General features: G+C 36.8%; 1 pseudogene; it reads left to right on the top strand.

The window, feature by feature from the left end:
- Positions 1 to 231: 231 nt before the first annotated feature.
- LOC117332086 lies at positions 232 to 13,391 on the top strand (annotated as a pseudogene).
- The last annotated feature ends 6,343 nt before the right edge of the window (positions 13,392 to 19,734 follow it).

The raw sequence follows: 19,734 nt of genomic DNA, 5'->3' as shown, positions 1-19,734 counted from the left end.
CGATACCTACGGATGTAATGAAGAGACTTTCCAGGTCACTCAGATAAAATTGTTTTTCCATTCACAAATAAAGGTAATAAGTTTTAAGATAATAAAATAGAAGTAGTATGTAATTGTAGTTTCACTCTCTTTAGTAAGCATTTGACCTTCAACATGATGACATGGCTCATGATTCTTTAGCTTGCCATACCTACATGCGTTGATTTCCTTACTGAAAATGTAAACAAAATTATGAAAGAAAACCATGAACTGAAAAAGAGTTTGACTGAGCTAAAGAGGAGGTCTATGAAAAATAATTTAGTGTTCAGTGGCTTTGTTGAAAACTCGAATGAAAATACAGAAATGCTACTCCAGGAATTCATCCTAGTAGAACTTGGCATCGATTACCACATCGAATTACGAAACGTCCATCACTTCGGCAGAATTGTTGATGGGACGTAAGGCCAGTAGTAGCCCGATTTATATTTAATAGAGACCGCGAAAATGTGCCAGGGTGTGAGCCGTTGAAGGACACACCATTCTATATTAACGAACAATTTTAGGCAGAAATACATCAACGTCGAAGAGATCTCGGACCCACCATTAAAGAGATCCGTAGCAAAGGTAAACATGTGCGTTTGTTGAGAGATAAACTTATCGTTGATGGTAGACTTTACAATCGACCTATTATCAACCAGAACAACGGTAGCCAGACTCCAGCACCAGCTGTGACTGGATCTACCAATAGTCCGTCCCTCGGTGCAGAGACCCACCAGAGAGCACCAACCACGTCAACTCGCAATCCACAAAAAGAAACCGGACGGAATTTTTAAAAACAAAACATTTGATTTTTGTTGTTTAATGTCCTATTAATAGCTAGAGTCATTTAAGGACGTGCCAGGTTTGCGAGGTGAAGGGAAGCCGGAGTACCCGGAGAAACGCCAACGGCCTACGGTCAGTACCTGGAAACTGCCCCGCGTAGGTTTCGAACTTAGAGGTAGAGGGCTAGTGATAAAATACCGTGATAAAAGGATACGTAAGATAATATTGTATGATACGTGAAAAAACGTGTGACGTCAGTAATACTTTATGGTATAAAGTGAAATGATATGGTATCAAAAGTGTAAATAATAATAGATGGGTAGTGCAGAAGTGTCATTGTATGATTGAATGACCAATTAAATAGTGTATCTATTACTATTTGGGGGATAGTACGTTCTATCCCTATTCTTACATGTTTACTGTTTTAAACACATTTAGAAACATTGTTCCATCGCTACAAGTACGCTGAAAATGGAAAATTGCAAAGACAGAAATAGCCCCCACCCCTCAACCCAGGACAATTCCAAAGGCTAACGTAAGTTCTGAAAATTGCCTAAATAAACAGAAATTGGGGGAAATAATGTTGGAACTTTCATGGAAAAATGGCGTTAAAGGGACAAACAACAGGACCAACATAAGAAGTTTACCAGCAGCTATGCACGAAAACATCTAATTCGAAAACTAAGAAGTGATAACATTCCTCCAGCGGACTAGATTATCTAATAGGGTGAGTCACTATTCACCAAACGACCTAAGCACAGCTGAGAATAAAACGCAAAATAGTAAATACGCTTATAGATATTCATCCAGACATAAACATACAATATGAAAAAAACCCTAAAAAAACCCAAAACAAACAAACCAACGCACCAGGTCCTACCACAACAAACAGTTCAAAACAATATATACAAAAAAAAGTCACGCTTGAACAGTCTCTTTTCAAGATCAATTCTTGTTTGGAACTCGTTTACAGCCAGTATTAAAGCAGGGCCTCGCACATTCAAACATGCCACCTCACACCGGATAGATTATTCTACAGAATGCATATTTGTGAGATATTACTGCTGTAATATTTTAAAATCATGTAGTTAATGCAGTTGTTTGGTAATAAACCAAAATAGAAAACTATATCGGCATTAAAAATAAAAATCAATGATAATCAAATCTTCAAGATTATGAGAAATTATGCATTTGACATTCTGGACATGCTAAAACGTAATTCACCAGTTTTGAAATTTACTCAAAATTATTCTGTAGAAAGCATGTAAGTTATGGAGGTTATGAAGTGTAAAATATAGACTGTGATTACAACTACCTTAATTCAAGTTGTCAATGTTAGATACATCTTATTTTGTGGTGTTATGCAAGGAGGTCCACTATGAATATCTGTTGATGTGAATACTAATCATTTATGCAATTACGTTGAAAAAAAAAAATGAATTGGAATGGCCGGCGCTGATGTTAAATCTTCATAGGCGTTGACCACCACCTTTATTTTCTTTAGTTTAAACATGTTTTATTACCATACATAAGGATTGGGCACAAGTTTCACAAACACCTTTATTTTCTATCCACCACAGTTTATGCATAGGTCCAAATCCTTGTCAAGAAAGATCCTGAAATATGAAAGTTGATCTAAGAGCGAACAACACATTGTCAATATATAAACCCTGGTAATTATATTATCAAGGTCAATAATGTTATAGTATATAACCGGGAATATTATTTTTTTGTAATTCAGTGAAAGGTATACTGTATGAGAGTGACTATTATATTGTGTGTGAAAGTGACCATTATACTGGGTTAAGGCTATTTAAGGAAGGACACTTCGAAATGCATGTGTGGAGATTTTTGGAAACTACCCTACGCCTATTCTCGTGTTTGCCTCCCTGCGATACCCTGACATTGTATGACCTTGACCGATAAAGAACCTGCATAGCCACTCAAGATAAAAAGATCACGACGTTAAGAGATTATATAAATAATACTCACTAGCCATTAGAATGACGGCTCGTTTTTCTCAGCAATGGCGACATCAAACATATGACTTATTTAATACCAAAACGACATATGAAATGTACAATCATGTATGTTTTTATAAACCGCAAAATCACAGCAACATAACCGTCTCAATGCGGTTCCCAAATATCTGTGGTTATTTGACCTTAACCAACTAGCAAATGTCTTTCTCAACTCCACGAACAGCAAAAAGCCGCAGCTGCCATTTCTGCGGTCGCAGCTTACACGCGACATTTTTTGCACTGCCATACCTCTAACTCATTTTCAGCTGAGTCGACTTTAGCACAGCGGCGTAAAGTATCTTGTACACAGTGCCCGCACCGGGATTCGAACTAGCGAACCTTCGGTCCCGTAGCCCTGCATTGTAAAACTAGACCACAGTGTCTCCTTATTAAAGAACTGCAGTAATTAAGATGTTGCAAAGCTCTCTGGAACAACTCAAAACTAAGCTAAATATTATGAGTGTGAATATTCAATTGCTCAGTTGTTAATTTTCCATTACTAAGTAGTCATATCAATGCTTTCCCTACCTACGGTGTACTGTTGATATGTGTCGTGGTTCCGTTGTTACTACCATACTACCATTTTGAGAATGCGTTTATTTCCAACTTTGACCTAAATTTGCATGGCTTGTCTCGACAATGAAGGAGAAGACGCGTATCATTCCGGGATATCTGGTCGTATGCTCTATCCAAATTTACAGACCACTAGCATTTTGTCCCGTTATCGATTTTTTAGTTAGAATTACGGTTTCTTTTACAATATCAGTTTTTTTTTCTTAACCGCCGTCCGCTCCATCTAAGGGCAGGCGCGCACTCTACCTATCTACGCCTGCAGTTAACAGCTTTCAACATCCAGGTATGTGCACACAAGTTTTTATCCAACTTTTCAACAACATATTTACCTTTTTTTCGCATTTAATGAGTAAGGCAGGGAACAGGAAATATTGATATATTAATATGAGTTGATGAGTAAAATGTATTCTGATACATTTATGTGTAGTTGAGAAGCGTGCCTATTGGGCGAAAAATGTGTATTAATCAAGAGCGTGTCAAAAGTTAATTCACAACTAGATTAGATTTTTTTAAAAATATTTTTACAAGCTTTCTCGTTCAAATTTTGTTCATTGAACAGTGTTAGTAGTTATAAAAAGAGGAATTTCCAGGTAAGAGTTTTCGAACTGCTTACGGAGAAAGCATGACAAGAACAGCAACCCACGACATAATAAATAAATAAATTGTATTTGTTATTCCAGGTGTAAAAGACAACAGAGGATTGTGATGGCTACTTTGACTGGCGGTAAGTTGGTTTATATTAACAACTACGTCTATCAATGACTACTACATATCTTTCTAAAGAATAATAAATATTTATTGGTAATAAATATGGAAAATATATCACCAATGATTAATGAAATGAAAGATAATACAACTGTAGATTTTACAACAATAATTTCTCCTGATACATAGTGATAAGGGTTTAGGATAAAGCGTTTACAACATAAAGCAATAACAGATGTTGACGGGTTTTAAGACACAATTTATCTCGGTTTATATTTGTTAACAACGCTATACGGCGAAAGACGAATGAGTCATGTGGATTCGAGTGTTGAGTCCGCGGTTCTGTTAATATGTAATATTGGTGGACCTACCGAGATTGTAACGTTATTGTATGCAGATATGTAAACCAAACATTGTTGTTGACGTCTCTGTTTTCTTATTTAAGAACAAAAGCTTAGTTCTATTATGTATTATACAAATGCAATAGAACAGCAGTAGATTACCAGTACCTCGTGTAAAATATTCTGGACTATTGCACAGACACCTATGCTATACTTGTTTTATTACAAAATCACTAAAACCCACTTAGAATCACTGAAATCTAGACTTCCCTGTAGGCCTAGAAGTCGCCATGACTGTCGTCTGGCAGTGTTGACAACTGAGTGACTTAGACGCTTGAAAGAGTAAGACTAAATTCTGAAGAGTAACGTGGTGTTGATTCCGTTCAAAATATAGCTTATGCGTATAGTTAAAGAAAATCAAACGCATAATGTAATACATAAATATAGAAAAAATGGATAAAATTTATTACACCTGATTATATTTTTCAACTGAGTTTTAGTTATAGTCGTTTTAAAACATATCTCTATTTAGATGTGGCATAACGAAATTGAGTGTATCTGCTTATGTTCGTGATACGACTGATATGGACCACTCGAGAAAAAGATAGTGTGCGTATAAGCTACGGATATAGTACATATGGTGTGTGTATATGATTACTTGTATCTCGGGTACGCGTTATTCCTTGTAGCCCTGATATGGACTTTGTTAAATTGGTACCCATTATCTATTAAATGAAATTTTATATCAACATACATCCATACACATATACATAGATGACATTTTGATTATAGGACTTGATATTTCTTTTGCTGTCTGCTCAATCATACAAATAAAGTTGGTTAAAATAACAATTGAAGCATACATTTAAAAAAAAGTAATATTGCAGGTCAGATATTGACATATGATAGCTCTGTAATTAGACACCAGACTGATTGATGATTTAGAGTTAATGATCTACAGAGCATATTGAGGGATATAATGTATTTTAGGTAGTCCAATTTGCTATGATGGGTTCCCTGTAGTTATAAAAGTGGAATGTTTGGCTTATCCAACGTTTGTCATGCAGATTATCTTCAGTGGCAGAATATCCAAACACTGATTATGGGTTGGCAGGGTGGCAAAGTGGTAACCCACTTGCCTTTAATCAAGGCGGCCCGGGTTCCATCCCACGTTGCGACGTGGAAAGGTTTTGGGGTCAACTACCAGACCACGTCGGTTTCCTCTGGTTTTCTCCCACAGTAAGACACATTGCGCGCTTCCATCCAATCTAACAAGAGTGATTAATAAAACTGTTTCGCAATTGTAATAAAATAAATAATGTTTAATATAAATACTGGACTAACTTTAGCTTATTCTACAGTATTTTAAACAGATTGGCGCAATGGCATCTGCCTTTTTTCTTTTATATTATATGAACCGTTTAATAAGCAGATTCATGATTACATGCAAAGCTTCAAGCGCGAAATGCACTAAATAAGATAATTGCTAAAATAAGATTACCACTAAAAAGATAACCGCTAAAATCAGATTACCACTAAAAAGTTACCGCTAAAATAAGATTACCACTTAAAGGTTTACCGCTAAAATAAGATTACCACTTTAACAGATTACCGCTTAAATACCTCTTATTGTCCTGTAGCCGCTAAAGCTTTGCTTATTAGAAATGTTCTACTGTATTAATATGTTTCTTTTCATTGCACACATAGTGTATCCGTTTTCACCGGAAGATTTCCGCGTGTCGAAAGACATGAAGAAGCAATTCGACGACCAGGGCTATATCTTAGTCAAGCAAGTATTTGAATTTGTATTTTCTATCAATATTGTCTACATCCACATCTTAGCTACAGGTTTAGGAAAGTTTCGTTTTAAAACATTTTTTAAATGCAATTATACAGTAAAGATTACAAAATAGTTCCTAAAATAATTACATGTAGGTAATATGTAAGATGTAAAACAATTCGACCGTTAAATGTCCAGGGGTCTATTTGACCAAGAAGAGATGGCTAATCTCAGAAGGGTGTTTGAGGATACAGACATCATCAAGGAAAATGGATACGGGGTAAGCATATTTTTTCAAGGGGTCAAACAATTGGATGCGGCCAGGTTAAAAACCATTAATTAATTATGTGTTTTTTTGCATAGTAAACATTTTATAACCTTTAACATAATCACATGCAGTGCAGGTTATAAGCGTAAAGATTAGTTATCGCAATTGATTTTGTGTTGCAATACTAAGTAGCCATAGCTTAAATTGTTGCAGGGGAGACGGTTTGTTAGATTAAATAAATTAAATTGAAGGAAAGTTGCTATACACCAACATGTATATGAAAGAAGTTTCTATCTCTGATTTCACTTTGTATAATACAGATTTGCATTTTAAAAATATCCTTATTGATGCTTTGAAATCATGGACCTTTTGGATATCGAGCAGATTTTTTTTTAAAAAGATTTAAACTCGCTTAAATCTCGTGTCCTTGAAAGCAGGCAACATTAATTCAAGATAGGTGTGTCAACAAGAGGCCAATGGGCTTTAACGGTCACTCCAATTTCAGTAAAAGAAAAAAGGAAACAGAAATTAATAGAAAGCAGCTTAATTATATAGTTATCTTTATAACGAAATGCAACCGTGTATATAATATTGTCCAAATTGAATTATGAATTATCCCTTATGCTGATGTATACATTTGTTGCACCTATTGCTTCTTTTGGAACATGATGTATTAAATTAACTAATAGATATATATAACTTCGATACGTCAATACCTTGAAAATATGTAGGAGTTATTTATACAGTCATTTCGTTGTTCACCAGCTACCTGATAGTCAAGGAAAGAAAGCGACATTGCTTTTATGGAACCAACCCGGAAATGACGTATCTGGAATGATGGCACGTTGTGAGAAAGTTGTCAATACATGTGAAGGGGTAAGAATAAAATATAACACGTGTTTAAAGTATTCTACCGAGTATTGCTGTCTTGCTAAATTTTCATCATTTCAACTGTACATCAAGTGTTATCATAGGAAATCATTACGCCAAGAACAGATTAATCAAGTGCACCCGTTGTCAGTATTATGTGATCGGTTGACGTGACCTGTTGTATGTCTTCGGCAATATGATTCGGTGAGGTAGCACTATAGCATTTAAGAAAGTAAAGATTAACCTTATTTCATAAACTAAGCATGTTGTGGATATTTCAGCTGCTGGGAAATGAGGTGTATCACTACCATTCCAAGTTGTTGTACAAACAGCCCGTCACCGGAGGTTCCGTCCTGTGGCATCAGGATTATGGGTAAATATCTTACAATACCCATCCACTGGTCGTTGTGTCTTCATATACCTCACTGTTTGATCCCGCGGTTGCTAGGGTAGGATAATTCTTTCTCTTACCTTCGACAGGATATTCGCAGTTTTACCGGAGTGAGATTTTCTTATCTCACCCTAGGGAAAAGACAAGCTACACGTGCTCTTTGAACGTTCTCTTGTTCTCGATAGGGTGACGTCACTATGACCTGATCGGGAACTACTTTTACGGGGTCTAACACAAATGCATATGTTCGTCTGTTTGTTTACCTGTGTGCATACTATTTGAGGAAGATTTAAAGCGTAGTGAAAATTTTCAAAATCAGTGATTTGGTAACTGATGCGTCAAATGGAAAACAAAGTGTACGTTGTTTCGGGTACATTTAAACCGATGGGAACTTATGTTGTGTACGTTTGTGTAATACCACGTGTTGTTATTTACATACTTTTGGATATGGTTCACACTACGATTTGAAAACAGTGTAAGAGAAAAATAATCATTCAACCCTTTTTGGGACGAGATAGAGGGATCTCAACCTTCGGGGGAGAGATTGTAAGCCTCGGCAAGCCTCTTGTTTGGGAATTCAACAATCTCCCCCTCTCGGGTTGAAATCCCCCTATCTCACCCCAAAAGGGGTGAAAGATTATATTAATCCCACACGGGGTAGAGGAAGACAGCTGGGCCGCAACTCACAAAAGGGTAGCGTCATTGTTTTATGTAGCAAATTAATGACATCATCATTTTCCATGTACATTTCATGGGTCATTTATGATTGCGCGATGTATACGGTCCACAATAATTTTCGATACCCCTTGTTTTTGTAAGTATGCGAGAAAAAATAATCAAAATGTGTCTGTTCAGTGGACAGGAATATTACAAACCTCGTGTAAGAGTTTGGCTGTCCAGCAGCCGGTAAGCATTATGCTCACCAACCAAACTCTTACACTTGAGGGGGCCGAGTGGTTAAGGTGTCCCGACACTTTAACACTAGCCATCCACCTCTGGGTTGCGAGTTCGAAACCTACGTGGGGCAGTTGCCAGGTACTGACCGTAGGCCGGTGGTTTTTCTCCGGGTACTCCGGCTTTCCTCCACCTTCAAAACCTGGCACGTCCTTAAATGACCCTGGCTGTTAATAGGACGTTAAGCAAAAACAAACTAAAACTTACACTTGAGACATCCTTGTCCATGCAACAGACCCATGTAAGATTGTATTAATCATAACCCGTCGGAAACTGCATTCTAAATGACTTGCAAGTATGACGAAAGACCTGACGCTTGCTGTTCCCATTTTATGATCATAAGAGGTGATTTAATTTCGGAGCTAGTCTTTTCTCGTCTTTCTTCTTTTGAATGTCTCTCTCGACACTGCCACATTTTTTTTATCTTAAGATTAGCTTAAGGAAGGCTTTGAGTTTGGGATAATAGATTATATTATATAAATTTATATGAATTTAAATTGCAATTTGAACATATTAGGGCGCAATATATATATTTGGTATGTTTATGTCAACATACACTTTACGTTATATTCCCAAGGTAATGGTACCAAAACACCTGCCTGTTTCCCGACATGATGACGGTGTTTGTAGCCGTCGACAAATGCTCTCGATCAAATGGCTGTCTGCAGGTAAGGTTTCACATAATGTGACAATGTATTTTCTGAATAAAAAACATGACTTGATAACTTCACATTGAATATCTAACCGTAAAATACATTTAATAAAGCTATCCTATGAAATTATCACACGCCCCGAGACGGCAATGATTAGTTCATTTGTAACACTCGCTTGAAAAATTGTTTCTTTGTACTGAGAATCATATACATGTACAATAGCGTCCGTCCAGTGTGAAATAATTTGAATTCCTTATTAAAAAATGCAAAATAATGATAATCGTAAGCTCCTAATCGACACTGACTCATGTCGAGTGTTTTAGTTATTTGGATGCAACCCAATTAGATGGTTACCAATGCAATAGGAATGAGGCAGATATTTAATCCGACAATAGCTCTCGCTAAAAAAGGGATAGCGATACGCATTTTTATTTCCTTTTCGTTCATTTAACAGGCCCGCAATAGTAATAAGTGTCACAGATATACTATGTAATACTAGGGAAAACTTCCCTGTTAGTACTTATTTGATTTGAAATCATTATAGACATAACATCAGCTCTGCTAGCTAGTTTCATATTGTTTAATTTTTGTAAATGGTCAATATGACGTTTGTCACATATCGGTTCGGGATGTAAATATATGTATTGTGTAAGTATGATATTTGTAACCTTTTAAATTACGCGCCGATTTCTCGCGCGTAACTTTTGTATGTTACTGCGCATGCGAGGACACGAAGGTAGACATAGCGGGCAGCCATATTGACAGGTAGAGATGTGAATATATTGGGAAAGCCATAAGGAGCGTGAAATTCAGCCACGGTAAGTTAATATGTTTTTATTTCAGGGTATTTGTCGTATATATGAACGACCGTGAGTGTTTATGTGTATAAGCTCGTGCGTGGCAAGTTATTGGTAGTACTGAGTTAACAGGTGCGCGTACGTACGGTACCGAGAGCGGTTATGTGTATTGCCATGTTTGTATAAAATAACTATTGAATGAATGTTAATTATATTGTTAGGGTATAGTCTTATAGGGATTGTTATTTATATATTGTAGCTCCATGCCAATGCCCATATCATGACCATGTCCTGTCAACGCTATATACATACCTATTATCTATGAGCTGATGGTGAATGTATGGAGGCCCTGAACAGCCGTATGCAGACGATTGTTCACCAAAATGGACACATGTTCATCTTCTTTTAACGCCTGGCGGTGTGGTACTACAATGACTGTTATGTCGTTGCAGGAGTTCTGATATTCTCTGACACATGTATCAGAATATTATTGAGGCCCAGCTGTGTGTTGTGGCTATATTAACTGTCTGGTCATTCATTGATTGATTTACGACCATTTCATGAGAACGTTCGACTTGACTGTACTATATGTACATGCTGCTGGTGTCTATTTGTTTGGTGAAACTCTCTCCATGCGGTGCCTGATAGCTGACAGGTGATTTGGATTTCACAGACATCTATGGAACATCAGTGGGGACAATAACATGAATACACCAAGTGATCCAGGAGGGTTATATTGACATTTATGTGTGGGATCTACTGCGCCAGTCACCACCAGTGCTCATGAACTTTAGGGATGTTAGGTGTAAATATATTTGTGTAGTATAGCGATCAGTGTTGTGAATATATAAGTGAAGCATAATATTGGAGTGAGACATCATCATTTAGAGTGAAAGAGGGACTATCGTGTGTGCAAGTGTGTATTATATTATATAGTTGTACATTCACTTTGTAAATTGTAATAAATGTAAATATTGTAACCCTTTGTCTATTTCATTTGTTAAATATGTTGCAATCCGTCTCGGTTAGGTTACAACGTTAACACATTGTTGTCGACGACAATTATCAGTCTTCTACTGATGCATCTACTAAATTGACTGGTACTGACTTTTGGCCATTTTCATATAACATTCCGGGTGAAATGTCACTGGAAGATACATGTACCTCAAAGCTCGATTTAGGCCTGATGCAAAGGTGTTCAGTGTTGGTGCCTAACTAAGGACGATGGCAGAGATTTACAAGTGTCCACGATTCGGGGGAAAATTAGAACGACATTGTGTTCAGACAACATCTTAACTTAATTAATGATAATCTGATGAGATATGTGATTGGTCCATTTAAGCTCCCAAGATGCTTGCTACTATAGACATATTGGAGTCGCGTTTCAAATAAAATATCCACTAATGCCCTATGTTAACCGGCACCTACGGGATCCAATTGCTGACCTTATCAGTACAAACACCCAATACATGAGTATATTTCTACGGTCGACAGATACTCCCAGGCTCCAACAAATGTGGCCGGATTACCCATGTAAAACTAGACGGCCAGAGCAGAGCAGACGTGGAGAGAGTGTCTGCTATTGAGAAGGTTTGCCCAAAAGCTTACGTGGAGATGGATCCAGGTTTGTAGTTTATCATAATACAGAGTTGCTTTATTGCAACATTGATGGACGGCAATTATCTTTTCGACATAAATGTTCGGATAAATGAACTTAGAATGCAGTAAGTTCTCAGAAGGATATTAAAATCTCAGAAGATCGATAAGCACAAATGCCCATTATCAAGTATGATATATAATTCATGTATTATAAATCAGTCATTAAAACACGTGTAACTAACGGGTTAATTCATCAAACAAGTACTTCATCTCGGTACTAGACGAACAAAGTTATACATCATTAGTTTTGATTTCGTGAAAGCTAGTACATTCATTTATCTTTTATCTGCATTTATAACAAATGAATAATAATAACGTTATAGGTGACGCACTATTCTTCCACTGTAACGTGCTGCACACAAGCTCTGCGAATGAAAGTTCTGACAGACGTTGGGCTTTTTTAATGGCATACAACAGTGCAGCCAACGACCCCGTAATACCTCATCATCACGCACAATACACGCCTCTGCAGAAGGTAACGTCATAAAATATACCCGCCTCCAACAGAAAATATTTCGACACTAATTGTCTCGATGTCAGTGCGGGAAAAAAAACTTAGAAGTATCTTGAGTATTTAAGCTGACCGAACATATTTTGTAATACTGTCGGAACTGAAATGTTACAATGTTTAAGAAAATTAATCGAGCTATATACCAGGTGGCGAGGTTGTTTGTTGCCAGTGTGCCAACCTTCAACCCCCTAAATATACATGATCAGTTGCCATATAAACACCTATATAACATAAAGAACCGTCCCACATGAATACAGTATTCTATAATTCGATCAATTGTCAACACTAATGAAAGCACATCAATGATATTGTTGAAATATGCAATTTATTGTATTTTCAAAATTATTATTATTATAAACCTTTCGACAAAGCGACAAAGTAAACGCATGTTGCGAATGTTCCGCAGCAGAACAGTATCCAGAAAGAATATCCCGTAGCAGAAATGTATATCAGAGCTTGATGACGATATATTTAAGATTTAAAGACATCATATAAAAGTTTCATGATATTATATTTAAGTTTAATGACAATTATTTTTTTTTTCATTTCATAATTAACGATATTGTCCAATACTTGCACATTCAAAATTTAAACTACACCTTTTAAGAGAATTGTAACACAAAATTTAAGCAAGTTATTCGTAACTTTACCAAAACGATGTACTGTATCAGTTGACAGAGTCAATGTTTTGTTTTAATAAGTTTTTTCCCTTCATTTCGCAAATTAATTAATTTATGACTCTTATTTTGGCACCAGTTGGATTAGGCAGAACAGTTTCGCTACAAAACTTAGGTTGCTAATATTAGCGTGTCAACACTTTATTTCTATCCACAGGTACCCGACAGCGCCGTTAGGGAGTGTACTAATTTTAACGACTTCAGTGGAAAAGACTTCTTTGACCCAACTGACCACGACTCGCCAAAAGTCGCTCTCCTAAAAACACAGTTGAAGTACGAAAAGTAGAAAATCAGTTATCAGGAAGAATCATACATGATCGGATTATTTTGATAACGAATAGCAAATATGGCCGACTCATTATTCTATTTTGCCCGTGACTTGTATGAACAGTTGATGATGTAAAGTGTTTGTAAGCATATCAAATCAAACATACGATTGATAAAATAATAAAATACATACTTTTAAAAACGTGTACTAATATAAATGTATAAGGATATTGATAATGCTGGTTACATTTTTTAATTTCATGAACATTTTGCATTATTTTTACAAATTTTCAGATTTATCACTACGCTAACCTCATATATGTCAATACGACATATTTGGTATCAAAATAATAGTAGATTTATACACATTAAACTGTTATAACAAAGTTACATTTGTCTGTGAAAACGATTTACAATTTTGTTAGGGTAACCCCCCTCACTCAACCTAGTGTTACGCAATGAGGTCCAAGATTATCAGTTGATATAATGATTTATCATTTATTTTCATGTTTGGTTATGTTTGGTTTTATTTGTTTAACGTCCTATCAACACCTAAGGTCATTAAAGGACGGCCTCTAGTGCGTGCGATATGCATGTTATTTTCATGTATCTACATATGGTGAAAAAAAACAAAGGAAATTGTAGTGCGCGCTAATGGTACATTTCCATAGACGTGGACCACACCTTTCAGGCAATTATATCTCTTATCCTGGATACGGATTTCCACTGTTCTACCGGGGTAAGCTTTTCTTATCTCATCCTAGGTAAACAAAAAGGAAAGCTGTACGTGCTCTGTGAACATTATCAACAATTAAATCACGTCACGTCCACTTTTCCTTGGATTGTTGTACCCTCCACATTAGATTCATAAGAGGGTAAACAGGGTAAGAGAAAAATCATCGTTGCCCCCCTTTAAGCGAGACCGCGGAATTTCAAACCTCGGAGTAAGATATACTTAAGCTGCAAAACACTCGACAAGCCTCTTTTTTGGCAGCTTAAATATATCTTACTCCGAGGTTTGAAAAAGGTTGATTTCCCTGTCTCATCCCCAAGGGGGTGACAAATTTCTTTTAATTTCAAATGAAGTAGGTAGACAAGGACGTCGTTTAGTTAAGTGCGCATTTACGATTTCCATTGATCCTCTTGGTGATTCGTCGCGAGGGAAAATAATATTTTTCTACAAGTAAAATATACCGGTTGTGATACTTTGATTTGAACAGCTCCCCTGTAAATTTCATGCACATTGTCGGGTAACGCAATAAACTGGTTTCCTGTCATTCTTATGCTTTTCAAGAATATTTTTAGTGTGGACTTGGGACTGCCAAATGATAAAATTGAAGTAAATAATTTGATCAAAATAAAAATAGTCTTACCTGTATTCCCAGGATAAACTAGTGGTTTTATTCTTCCATTATGTAATATCTATAATCACATATCACTTCAAAAAGGCTATATGAAAAAATCATTGACATGTCAAGGTATTTTCGTTTGCAAAAAGATTCAAATTTCTCAATTCGGCATTAGCAGAGAATTGTGCTATTTATTGATGGTTATTTGAAATTGGTCTTCTTTCTTTCTTTAAACATGTCAAATGGACATGTTTTATCCAAAAATGATTTTAGTTTGGTTTTTTGTTTAGTTTAACGTCCTATCAACAGCTAATGTCATTTAAGGACGGCCTCCCGTGCTTGTGATATGCTTGCGTGTGGTGAGTGCGTATTTCTATTTGGGACGCTGTGGTATGTTCGTGTTTTATGATGCTACCTCACTGAAGCACACTGCCGAAGACATCCAGCAGGACACTCTACTCGGTCACATTACCCTAATAGTCGCCCCACTCCAAAAATGTTGAGCGCTAAGCAGGAGTAGCAACTTTCATTTTTAAAGACTCGGCGAGGGGACAGAACCCAAAGCCGAGGGAGAACGCTCAAGTGAAGGCCAAAACTGAAGCATTGGCAAAGGGGACATTAGGAAAAAGAGTTATGCAGAAAGAAGTGAAAATATCGCAAATTTAGTCACCTCTTGCGATCATGCGATGGGGGCAGCAAGTATACGTCTTACGCCCTACCTTCAGAATCGTCAACATATAGGGTACTTGTAACGGTTTACATGAACATAACACACCACCATTCTCGCAAATATTGTGTAAACTTCCTTCCCTTCTAGGTATTTCGAAATTTAACTCTCTGAATTAAATCATCTCTCGTATGTAACACTTAACCCTATCGGGCAGAATTCGGGCGAATCCGTATTACACAATCTGGTGTAACAATCAGACAGTTGGGAACATTGGCCTGGATAACTATATAAAGATACACGTTAACACAAACAATTAGCGATAGATTAATGATGACCCTGGATATGCAGACAGGAACTCCTTAAAATGCTAACTAAGTTGGTGTTTTTACAGAAGGTCAAGGTAGACCCGACATACTCTCAGACTAATAATGTAGCTAAAATCAAAGAGCGGGTATTTTAGGGGTCGTGCTTCATCATAGTTATCTAAAGCGGTCTTCGGATAGACCCGAATCATTCGGAACTTCTCGAGAAATCTACTGTTCCATATTTCTACTAAAATACCCGATGAGTTCAGAAATGGACAATATAATTACATCACACTTTCTCCTTCAGCGAAATATTTGTAATATCATGATGCGATAATTGAAGGTGTAGGTTGAAAGAAAGAAAAGTTAACGACATGAGCGATGATCTAATTCTACACATCATCAACGAGATGGACAAGGGGAAGCAACTAGTATATACACTTAATTTACCTTCACCAGTTGAATTCCGACCCGTAGGTTTCAGTTGGTAATCAGGAAATGGAGTATGTTTTTTTTCTATATTTTAGACTTAAAATGAAAGAAGAATACTTTTGATTAATTCGGACGTTATTTTTTTCGATGTCGTCTATAGTATACCCAAAGAAAGATGAAGGAGAGGAGAAAAATGAGAAGATTATAGCAGTTGATAGTGAAATGCCTGTATCTGTGAAGTGAATGTGTGGTGCAAATAAATCACACAGACGACCAAGGTAGGCTCATTCATCGGTAAAAAACAACGGAGTTTCTATCTATGTAAAAGTACGGCATCAAGGATTTCTGGATAAACCATTTTCAATAAACGTATACCATAGCAGCACCGACCTTGAGAGAGAACAATGAATAAATACATAATGTTTTCATCACTGAAAGTTTCTTGATTCTTTTTAGGAAAATCGCTTAATAAATTCTAAACTAAACTTATTGAAAATATAGAAAGGAAAAACCTCATCGAAAAGGTTAACATTTCAACCCCATTTGTCATTATGAGCACGTGACTTTACTTTGACTTAACAGATTGTCATATTGGCTCTCCAACTTCTCATCATAAATATTCTTCCTTTTTTGGGCCTCGTCACAACCTAGCTTTGAACGGAAAAGTCTTGAACGGCGTGGAATTTGAAATGCACCGACATTGTCAGGTCTCAATACCATATCCACTTTGTAGGGAAATCCGCTTTTTATCAAGGTGTACTTTCATCACCCAGGAGAGTGCTCGTGCCCGTTTAAGGAACACATTCTCTTGAGCTCTGTTGTAGTTTGTTCTCTATCTAAAATCTGGACGGTAAGTTGACGTGTACACTCATTCTGTTTTCATCCTTTAGTGTTTTATTATCGTTATATGCTTCGATCTGAACAAAACTTTCTAAAGCTTTCTTATCATCATCGAGGATGTGTTCCGATGTACTAGTTGCGTGGAATGACGAGGTTTGAATGGATTCTAAGCCGTCGACCTTTGTCATAGATTTCGTAGATCAGCAGCAGTAACCTCATCAGCACAACATTTTACTTCATCTACCTTCGATTCATTTGGATCTGAACCGGGAAAAGGGATTAACCGAGTCCCAACGACTGACAAATCGTATCTTTAAACTTGAACGTGATGTACCGTCTTCATCATACTCCTTCAAGATCCTTTATTGTGATTTTCTTTGTTAAAACTTCAATAGGTATCTTCTCCAATGCCGTCGAACTTATCTGACTTGTACCAAGTATACTGTGCTAAATTCATTCGACTATGGATTGATATATGTCTACCTACGTCTTCGGTCTCTCGCTACATGAATAGTATAGATATTCTCTCATATATACAGATATATATTACAGAAATCACACCTCATACGAATGTTGAGAAGATTATACAAGATGTTCTCTACTTAAAATTACAACATCCGGTCGATTTTACCTACGATACCTATCGTGAGTGAAATGTAATTATATCACGCGAAATGACAAAATATCGACAAAAATAACGGCGTGATACGCCATATCATGTGGCTGATTTGTATTCTGTAATACCCCGGGTCATACATTTACAACATATGTAAATTTGATAAAAAATATTGATTTCGGGTTGCGATTACTAATCTCTAGTAGTCAACCAAAATCCTCGTAACAAAGTAAAGGCGTTAGATTTATGTAATACGCTGATAGCTACCATTGTAATCCACGTAGGCGTTACAAACTATATAGTTACGAAACCATGCCTGTATATACGACATGCTTCACAAAGACAGCGAAACTGCAGTCATATACTTCAAACAATGGTTATCGTAAAAGTCCTAAATCAGATTTGACAAAATTATATCCGAGTAAACGGAAAAAGTCGCCTAAATACCTTTGTGGATATCGTATCATTTGCATCCAAGTATGGAAAACGCATCTGCGTCCTTGTGTACAGATTGGAATGAAGAATATCCCGCAGTGGAACGTTATGATTTTTGCATCAGCATGATAACTCAAGTGTTGCTGTTTGGTCCAGTACCATCGGGGTTTATCGCAACAATTTTAAAAACCTTATCAAAGATTATTATACCTCACTTTTGTTAGAATTATTTTCATTGGACGAAAACATATCACCTGACATTTTATAAATCGAATATCCCCCGACAAATGCCGTCGCCAGGGTATAACCCGTCGAATAACCATGTAACCATGGCAGCAGAGTATTATACCCCGGTGTATAACCCCTCCGCCCGATGAATAACCCTTCGTCATCGAACGCGCCTGCATCGGAAGTCGGGCAGTGGAACTCTTTTGCGTTTGTTGTCGTCTGGTTCCAAAAACACAAACAACAACACAGGCTTTTGAAATGGCAGTGTCATCACGATTTGGCCGATCAACAGAAGTAGAAATAACAGCGATATTGGACAGCAAGGATGCTTTAAACACCAAAAAGGCCACAAAACATGCTCTTTTTCGGTATAATAAAACTATTATGACCCTCTGTGTCGGGATATATCCAGAATTATGTCCCTGGGAAGAGTTATTTTCCCTTCCCAGGGACATAATTCTGGATATATCCCTCCACAGAGGGCCATAATTGTATATTGTAGAATTATGTGACATTATTGATGTGGAGAATCCAATTTCGGATTATATGGTATGTAGTAAAAAGTACGGAAGAGCATTTGGATATTGTGAGATGGTTATTACCGAAACGAACTCTACAGACTTCTGGGAATGTTTTCATACGGTCAAACGTTTCGAAACGGCAAACCCAGAGACGGTTGTCACAAAGTGGAGATTCTGTGAGTTGTATTGTAACAGAAATAGATCAGGGTACCTTTGTGATAAGTATCGCTACGTACAGGATTATGCCTTCAGCTTGGAAACAAGATTTTTGAGTACACCTTTTAACGACCACTAGTATCGCTACATCTTACCAGCCCTTGGAGCTGTAACTTTTATAACAAATGGTTTGATATTATTCATTCTCTCTGCACACATGTCAACAAACTGCAATATTGTCTTATTACGTGTTAAATCGATTTCTGACACACTTGTAGTCATATTTCAAGTACCAATGCTGTTGTACTTCGTCACATTCCAGACATATACTGACTTCATACCTTATCATCTGTGTATCTTGATTATTCTTTTAGTAGATATCTTACCGCCGCTATTCCATAGTGTTTCAGTTTTTATCGCGCTGGGAATCGCCATACAGAAATTCATCATTATCTCATTTCCTTTGAAGGCAGCTGGATATTTGAAACCTAAATATGCTTATTTGTATAGCGTGCTCTGTTGTATGTCTATATCTCTGACAGTTCTTACGCCGTCTGTGTTAGTCCTTTGTAATACTGAATCTATAGAAATCCAATCAAAGAATGTTTATGATAAAGATATTACCACTATGCTGATGGCTGTGTCGACCGAAACTGACAAAGAGTGGATGGCTCACGTATACGGATTAAGCTTCTTATTGAGAACAATAATTCTGCAATGTTTACCTTGCTTCCTCTTGTTGGGGTTTGAATCAATTGGCATTCGCAGAACTATCCGTTACATTAAAACAAATATACTGAATAAACCACCTGGAGCAGACAAAGTGATGCAAGTCGTGCACATGTCATTGGCAAACGTGTGCATCCTTTTCGCAGCTGAACTACTAAATACAATAGCATTACTTTACTATTCAA

Source organism: Pecten maximus, chromosome 8 (assembly GCF_902652985.1).
Source record: "Pecten maximus chromosome 8, xPecMax1.1, whole genome shotgun sequence".
NCBI lineage: Eukaryota > Metazoa > Mollusca > Bivalvia > Pectinida > Pectinidae > Pecten > Pecten maximus.
Note: the sequence above shows the minus strand (reverse complement) of the source record. Positions and strands in the feature narration are given on the sequence as shown.